Genomic DNA, 9,205 nt, shown 5'->3' on the forward strand with positions numbered 1-9,205 from the left:
GCCCGCCACCTCACCCGGCTAGTTTTTTGTATTTTTTAGTAGAGACGGGGTTTCACCGTGTTAGCCAGGATGGTCTCGATCTCCTGACCTTGTGATCCGCCCGCCTCGGCCTCCCAATGTGCTGGGATTACAGGCTTGAGCCACCGCGCCCGGCCTCCCTGGTCTTTTAAGATAAATTCCAAACACCTATGTATGGCACAGGCCAAGGCCTCTTGACTGTCTAGCCACATCCAAAGTATCCAGACTCTTTCCCTGAATTCTCTATCCCAAATGAATGAAATCATACTCATCTTTAAAGGATGTACTCTAATATTAGTCATGAGGCATTTTCTGGGCCTGACAATGAGAACTAATCATTTGTTTGATGTGCTCTCAGCGATTTTGTGCACGTCTGAATTATCACACATAGCAATTAGGAATAATTACAATTTATATAGGTATTAGTTTCTCAGAATATCAAGTCTTACACCTTTCTCCTCTTTTTCTCCCAAAATGCATCTGCATGTGTCAAATTCTATTTAAACAACATAATGATATAATGCTACTTAAGGAAGAACTACATGTTTAAAATTTCACTTGGGAATGTTGGAACTGGGAGAAATTTTTAGGATCACGCAGCCCAGTGTTTCCTTTTATATATTTTTACTACATTCCTTAAGTGTGACATGTTATATCAAAACACTGTACCCTTAAGATATGAACATATAATTAATGTAAATTTCATGAAATAATCCTCATTATATAAACTGTATTCTGATATTTGCTATTCTCTTTCACAAATGATGACCGTAACCCACTAAATATTGTGCTTACAAACTGATAATGGGTTGTAAGTCACAATTTGAAAAGCACTGATTTAGTCTAAACTTTTGAATGAAAAAACTGGAACCAAGGATAGTTATGTGGATTCCTCAAATTTCTTAAACTAGTTCATGTTAGGTACTATATTGAAAAACACTGATCAAACTACCTGCGTGGCTGTTCTGCACATTCTCAATACACATTTTGTATATTATATCAATTAGTTCAGCAAGAAATTTGAAGCTTCAAGTGACACTCAGAGCTCTCTTCTCACCAAAGTAATAATTCTTCTCAAATCATATTTAGTATCAGTTATGAATTTACTTATAATATTCCATATTAACCATACAACAAAATATATTAGGAATGTCTATCTTTAGCTAATTACACTAGGGGGCACTTTTTAATATCTCTAGACATCAGGCCTAAGTGCATCTTTCAGAGAAAATGTGTCACATTTCTGGAATTTCAGAGCTATGGTCTTCTAATCCATTACCAGTTTTCTACCAAGGGATTACCCTCTTGTTTTTCTTACATTAATTATATATAGAATCCTCAGGCAGATATTCTGACAGAAAGAATGTAAACGAACTAAGCAGACACTATTTTAATTTAAAAGAGTACATGAAAACACTCCATTTTAAATAGAAATCCAATAAATGTTTAAAGTTATTTTATTTGAAAGGTTTTGTTCAAATAAAACCATAGGCTGAAAAGCCTATCATATTTTATTATTAATTAATGCTGAATAAGTAGTCAGCTTAGAGTTACATCTGCAAAGGTAAAAAGCATTTCAGGAATATTTGGGAAGAAAAAAACATAAAATACAAAATTACCTAATGGTTAACTCACTCTAAGAAGGTGAACTTTTGCTTTCTGGCAAAGAATTATCTGATTACAATCACATTTTTAAAACTGTAATTTGGACAATATAAAAGGTATACCTTATATATTTTATACAATATAAAAGCCGGGCACTGTGGCTCAGACTTGTAATCCCAGCACTTTGGGAGGCCAAGACGGGCGATCATGAGGTCAGGAGATCGAGACTATCCTGGCCAACATGTTGAAACCCTGTCTCTACTAAAATACAAAAAATTAGCCGGGTGTGGTGATGCGTGCCTGTAGTCCCAGGTACTTGGGAGCTGAGGCAGGGGAATCGCTTGAACCTGGGCGGCAGAAATTGCAGTGAGCCGAAATCGTACCACTGCACTCCAGCCTGGCACGAGAGCAAGACTTGGTCTCCCCTCCCAAAAAACGTGTACCATTAAGTAACTGCAAAGAAATAACATGTGTATATCTAAAATGATACAGTGAAATACAAATCAGGTATAAATTATTTAAAGCTGCTTTCAACAAAAAAGATAAAATTCACTTGTTACACCCATGCTGCTTTGAAGATACCCAGGGGGTCACTGTTACTGTTACTAGTAAGTATTGATTACCGTCACCCAATATAAGATCCAGTTAATTTTAGTCAACTGTTATCTAAGTGACCTGTCTAAATTTTCAAAAAACTACATGTTAAGCCTAATTCGTCACGATTTTGGAGTAAAATCAGTTTGAGATTATTTCAGTGTACACATAAACAACAGTAACAGGGTGCTCAAATTTGGAAAAGACAGACTTCATGGAAATCTCAACCCTTAATTAAATCACAGAATGAGGTTTTCAAGTAGTAAATAATAAATCGCAATGAATCCTCAATCTGGTTGTAAAGGTAACTACTTTGCCTCTGCCATAATTGCTGTGATCCCCTTCTTGCCCTTTCTGACACCAAGCCTTATCATGCATTCTGGTTAGAGACTGAGAAACTAGCTTTTCTGTTCCTCTCAGGCAGTCGTGTAACATGCATTGAGCTTGACTGAACAGGGCCAAGCGACGACACAAATGCTGAATTCAAGGCCTTTCCTTTTCTATCTGTGACCAGTAATTAAGTAAGAATAGTATATTCTTGTCAAGGCCTAGATAAGAAATGGAACCAAGGTGCTTTGGCAGGCCTTAGCAGCTGTGTTTATGGGAAGTTTCTACTAATTTATTAATTTATCATCAGAAGACTTGTTTTTGAACCAGTAATCACTAATGTCTAAACATTTTTTTAATTCCTCTGAATTTAATGTTTAAACATTTTTTTAATTCCTCTGAAAATAGAAATGGGACATCAGGTTAGAAGAGTCATATATAAAATAAACACAAATATTTACACTAATATGTTACAGCTAACATTTATAAATCAAATATAAGCATAACAGTAAAGACATTGCCAAATAGATGTTACCAGCTAAAAACAGTTTTCTTTCATTTTCCCCTCCCTACTTCTATTTATTCATATTGGTCATTTTCCAAATAATAACTATTATAAAATAAAATCAATAAATAAACTGGCAATTTTATGTCTCTAACTCCATAAGCTGTTTCCATTGCTTTATATTATTTTTACTTCCTTAACTAATCCATTAAAGACACTTGTTTTCCAACATAATTCTATTTGTTTTCAAAAGTACTCCTTTAGTTAATTTTGTTATATGTTATTTTGGAACACTCTTACAGATCACTCAATTAAAAATTTATCTCTACTCACCTCAATTACTATATAATATACACAATATTACCAATATAGTTTTCATTCTATCAGTCTATATCAAAAATAAAAATTATCTTCTTCATCAGCAGGAAGGGCCGTGATTCTACATATTCATTATTTGTTTTATTTAATTAAACTCAGTATGGGGTCACATTCATATCAGGTTCCTCTAGAGCTGGTCACTTACCTAGCATATTTATATGCCTATCTCCCCATCTATACAGAAAATGGCCCTGATTATGTCATAAGAGTTTCTGAATGTTACATGAAAGAGCAGATATATAGTATTTTGCTTTGTTCAATCTATATTTAGTCAGAAAGCATTCAATACCATTTTTGCTTTCAACATCATTAGCAATTTTCCCATTTTCAATTTAAAAATAAAATACCAGGCAGGAAATTGTCCAATTTTGGAACAAGAGAGCAGAAAGTCTGGTAGAAGTTTAGTTTAAAAAAATCAACAGTATCTTTTAGGAAACTATATTCAGTCAACACATAATCCCAGGCAGAAAGAAGTAGCAAGATTCTTTAAAAATCATTCATTAGCAAGGTCATTCTCACGGGCTGGGCAAAAAGGAAGGCAGGTTGAGATGGGCGTGATGGCTCGTGATTGTAATTCCAGTACTTTGGGATTACAAAGCTTGAGCTCAGGAGTTCAAGACCTGCCTGGGTAACGTGGCAAAACCCCGTCTCTACAAAAGTACAAAATTACTTGGGAGTTGTCGCACATGCCTATAGTCCCGGCTATTTTGGGAGCTGAGGCGGGAGGATCACTTGAGCCCAGGAGATCAAGGCTGAAGGAAACCAAACCACTGCACTCTAGCCTGGGTGACAAAGTAAGACATGTATCCAAAAAAAAAAAAAGACAGTTTCATATGAAAACAAAGAAACATTTATTCTTAAGAATCCACAACACTTGAGTGTACAAAAAACTGGCAACTAAGGACTTTTTCTCTTAATATTTGCAGCACATCAATATTATGGCTACAATTCTGATCTCAAAAATACCATGTATCTTAACTTTTAAAACTGATAAAGGAAGACAGTAATAATTATAAAAATCTAGATAAGAGTGTTAGAAACAGAAAAACAATATAGTTGAATTAATACTAGGAAGATGAGGATGAAAAACAAAAGTTCTGTGCAGTATCAGGAGAGAACCCAGGGCAGCTTACTGGGTTATAAAGTAACCAGGACATAAAAAATCTCATGGTATGAAATTTATTGTTTAAATATCTTTCCCCCATTTTTATTTTATTTTAAATAAATGGATTCACTTACATTCTCTTTTAGAATTAGTAACTACAAAGTGTCTTGGAAAAAGGAGGAGGATTTTCTTCAAGAATCTACATCAAAGCAATAGTCAAAGCTTCATTATCCATGCAAGTAGATGTGAGAAGAACATTATCATAAATGTTCCTACTGGCCTGTCTTAATTTGACATTTACACTGAATGTTAATATCTGATTTTCATGGTTCAAATAATAACAAAGTATTTTTTGTAGCACTTTAGTGCTCAAGTAATGTTAGAATGTTATAATTTTTTAAAAATTCTCTGCTTATGTTCTGTCATATAAAATACACTATACTGAAAATAAACTGCATCACTTCTCAGACTAAAGAAACATACCCCCCAAAATCCTTTCTCTCCCAATGAAACAAACCATACCTTAACTGGGGAAGTTAATTATATGCCTGGGTTTCACAAACCAACTGCTGTTGCCAGCTGCATTCTAAATAAGAGTAAATAGAGACAGTTCGAGCTGTCAACAAAAGACATAATTAAGTAGGAAAAATGCTGTCAATAAAACATAGCTACATTTAAAACTTTAGAAAACAAATAGGGCCAACCAGATTTGGACTGTATTGTATAGTCAATACATTCTTAACCACTAAGTAACTGGGTCAAGTAAAAGTAATCTGGAAAGGCTAAGGTCTTCAAACATATACATGGCAAAATAAGACTTTGTTCAAATAGAGGTTAAAAGAGATTGTACAGCCTTTCTCAACTAGGGTTCCACAAGAAAATAAAGCCCCACATAAAATTATTTGAGGGCTATTTCCCAATTCTGTTGAATTCTAGAAGCATTAGAGAAACGATTCATTACATACAATGAATGTGTTAGGTCTTAATTATCTACCAGAACTGGTTGAGAGGGGATTGTGGAGCATCTTATGAACTACGAAAACAGACTGCATATTTTTCAGTTTGAAACATGTCATGGATACCAAAGGCATTCCATCCCTCACTCTTTCTAACCATAATGCTAACGTGTATGTTCTTCAAACTGCTTTCACATTTACTGTGTCATTATCCATCTAAACAGCTCTGGTTATCTGGACACAGTTTGCAGAAGGCAGATTTTTTACTGTTTAAAAAAAGGTTTTGTACTCTAGTTTTTAAGATAAAATTAATTTTTACTCTGTTGAATACCAAAAGATCCTAACTATGTGGGATATTTAAATTATTAGTAGTATATTTGGCATAAATTAAATTATACAATAGGTCTGCTAGAAAGCACTATCTCTTAGTTACGGTAGAAAATAGTAAATTCTGCAAACTTCTGACGATTAAAGGAAAAAAAACCACATCCGTAGCACCAAGCTGATTTTTTAATGTTTAACCAACTTTTACATTTCTAATTGGAACATATTATGAATCATCATTTCTCTATGTCCACATTTTTCTTCAGATACTTAATATCAAGAAACAAATTGTACAAATTCTATATAATCTATAGATTTTTGTAGTACATCTATCTTGGCATACCAGGAAAGAAGAGAGGCCCATTAAAAAGAGAGACTCAGGGGCCGGGTGCGGTGGCTCACGCCTGTAATCCCAGCACTTTGGGAGGCCGAGACGGGCAGATCATGAGGTCAGGAGATCGAGACCACCCTGGCTAACACGGTGAAACCCTGTCTCTACTAAAAATACAAAAATTAGCCGGGCGGGGTGGTGGGTGCCTGTAGTCCCAGCTACACGGGAGGCTGAGGCAGGAGAATGGCGTGAACCCAGGAGGCAGAGCTTGCAGTGAGTGGAGATCGTGCCACTGCACTCCAGCCTGGGCAACAGAGCAAGACTCCGTCTCAAAAAAAAAAAAAAAAAAAAAATAAGATACACTCAGGAAAAAAGGGGGGTTGGCATGTGGTTTCTAGCAAGTTTCACACTCAGTGAAAGGAAATGGAGAAAAGGAAAAAACAAATTAATCCAGTATTCACTGAGCACCACTTAGGTGCTCTAACATTTTTAGAAGATTTGGGGAAAGATTAAACAAAATATTGTCTTCACCTTGTATACTCTGAGGTCTACGGGGGAAGCAAAGAAACAGATGGAAACATCACCAATCCATACAAGGAAGGATATATAAATAAATATTCAATTATGTGGTGCAGACTATAAGCGGTGTAGGAACTGAGAGTAAAGCAAGACTAATGAGAACTGGAGCTGTAAAACATATTATGAAGGAAGGCAGATCTCAGCTTACCCTGGTAGCATAAGCAGAAAGAACAGAGAGGATAACCATGAGCAAGAACAATCACAAGGGCAGGTTTCTTTCTTTTTTCAGTACTATTTGTAACAACTTGGAAATAAAAGCATTTTGATTAAACGATTTCAAATGTGAACATGGGATTAATATTTGAAGTACTCAGTGAATTAATGCCTTACCAAAATATATATACAAAAGTTCTAGCAATCATTTTGAGTCCCAGATCTACCAATTCCCCTACCATTCATAACAATATATAATTTCACACTTCTGCATACAAACCTGTTTATCCTATATTATGCAATATGAGTATACTGGCATTTCAAACAAATACAGGAAGAAATGGGGTGGGATGAGTAATAACACCACAATGTTTAAGACAAATATTCCACTTCGCTGGTTAAAGTAGGGATTTGAGAGGGAAGGACAAAAAGATACTGATAGAGGCAGGGGACAGTCAAATGCCTAGGCAGATAGGGAAAGACTCTCAGTCAAGAAAGAACTTAAGGCTGACTTAATTTTTCATCTCTGTACAAATTAGAAAAGGCTGTCTCACATATTTCACCCTTAAGAAGAGAAAAAATGTCCAACTATTTGAGAAATAACTCCAAAAACAGATGGAGTATCTGAGGCAAATAATACGCTAGAAAGCATTCCAGTAAGGGCTCCTATAAGAATATTCAAATGATCACTCTTTGAAAAAGGCAACACAGCAGGACATCACTTTAGACACAGTGAGATAACCAGAAGAATTATAATTTCCATTGTTCAGATGAGGATCCAAAATACAACTTATTTATTGAGGATCCAAAATCCTATCTATCTATCTATCTATCTATCTATCTATCTATCTATCATGTCTCACTTTGTCACCCATATTGGAGCGCAGTGACAAGATCTTGGCTCTGCCTCCTGGATTCAAGTGATTCTCGTGCCTCAGCCACCTGAGTAGCAGGGATTACAGGTGCGTGCCACCACGCCCGGCTAATTTTTGTAATTTTAATAGAGACACGGTTTCACCACACTGGCCAGGCTGGTCTCAAACTCCTGGCCCTCAGGACTCCTGGCCTCAAGTTATTGGCCCGCCTTGGCCTCCCAAAGTGCTATGATTACAGGTGTGAGCTACCGCGCCAAGCCCATACAACATATTTAAGTGACTTTTTTTTTTTTTTTTTTTTTTTCAAAGCTTCCACCTCAGTATTTTACTGAGACCAGCATTGGGGCATATAAGGCACAAGGAATCCAGCTTTGTTCCCTAGAAGCCATCCACAAGGTTTTCCTTGTAGACGTCATCACTCTAGACAATCTGGGTCCTCTTGTCCCGGTGGCAACACTTAGGGCTGTTCTGGACAGCAAGGGAGCCCCAGACATACTTGCCACTTGCCAGTAGTGGCATCCAGCATGGGCTGTCTCCGGGCTATGTTGACTTTGAGCTGTACAGACTCCACATGGGTCCCGTTGAGCTCAGCAACCGCCTGATCTGCTGACTCCATCTTTTCATAGGTGACGAAGGCAGAGTTTCTGGGTGGGTCCATGGAGAGGTCATTGATGTTTCCAAAAGGAGAGAAGGCCCCACGGAGAAGGGTAAGCGTCAGGTCTTCTCCGTATACATACAGAGTATTCCCTTTCCTAGGGGCTCGCCGTTCAAGGAATGAGTCCGACCTGCGGAAAGAACCCTCTCGGTCCCGTTCCCGATCTCGATCCGGATCCCGATCCCTGTCCCGCCCTCGGTCTCTGTCTCGATCCCGCTCCCGATCTCGGTCTCTGTCCCGGTTCCTCTCATGGTTGCCGCTTCGGGGTGGGGAGGCTGAGGAGTGGCCACCACTGCATTCTTCATAGCCCCAGTCAAAGCTTAGAGGGGACCATCACCAGCCCCTGGGCCCTCTGCCTCTTTTCCATCTGGCCCTAGTTCTCCAAGTCGATCACTAGAAGACACAGAGCTCTCATACAGAGATTTCCTCTAGGGACGTCTGGATGACTCTTGCAGTTCATCAGCAGCAGATATGCTCCTCTGGAACGGCTGGAAAGTGGGGACTGGTCCCTTCTCGGGGTCCTTTAACGTCCCCTCAAGAGTTCGAGAACGCTTGAAGCCTGAGTTCTCGGTCTCAGCCTTGATGGCACTGATGGCTCCTGACTTCACCAGCTGCTTTGCCTGCTCTGTTGCTGTGGCTGTGTCCACGACAGGCTGCTCTGATAGTGAGCGTTTGACACCGCCTTGGCTGGTTGTGCTACTGCTACTTTGCTTCTTTAGAGTCAGCAATGCCTTTTTCTTTTTCTCGAGTTTGTTGAATTTCTTCTGCAGAGCCTCCTCTTCCTCGCTCAGTCCGGGGGG

At 38.1% G+C, this 9,205-nt stretch overlaps 1 protein-coding gene and 1 pseudogene across 13 annotated transcripts in view; both read right to left on the reverse strand.

Annotated features, from left to right (window-relative positions):
• ADGRL2 (adhesion G protein-coupled receptor L2) overlaps positions 1-9,205 on the reverse strand; it is a 199,448-nt gene that overhangs the window by 110,162 nt on the left and 80,081 nt on the right. The window lies entirely within an intron of this gene.
• LOC108535582 (negative elongation factor E pseudogene) lies at positions 8,032-9,202 on the reverse strand (annotated as a pseudogene). The gene has a single exon (XR_001887277.1). The product of XR_001887277.1 is annotated as a negative elongation factor E pseudogene (transcript).

Source organism: Rhinopithecus bieti, unplaced genomic scaffold (genome assembly GCF_001698545.2).
Source record: "Rhinopithecus bieti isolate Rb0 unplaced genomic scaffold, ASM169854v2 scaffold_13184, whole genome shotgun sequence".
NCBI classification, from domain to species: domain Eukaryota; kingdom Metazoa; phylum Chordata; class Mammalia; order Primates; family Cercopithecidae; genus Rhinopithecus; species Rhinopithecus bieti.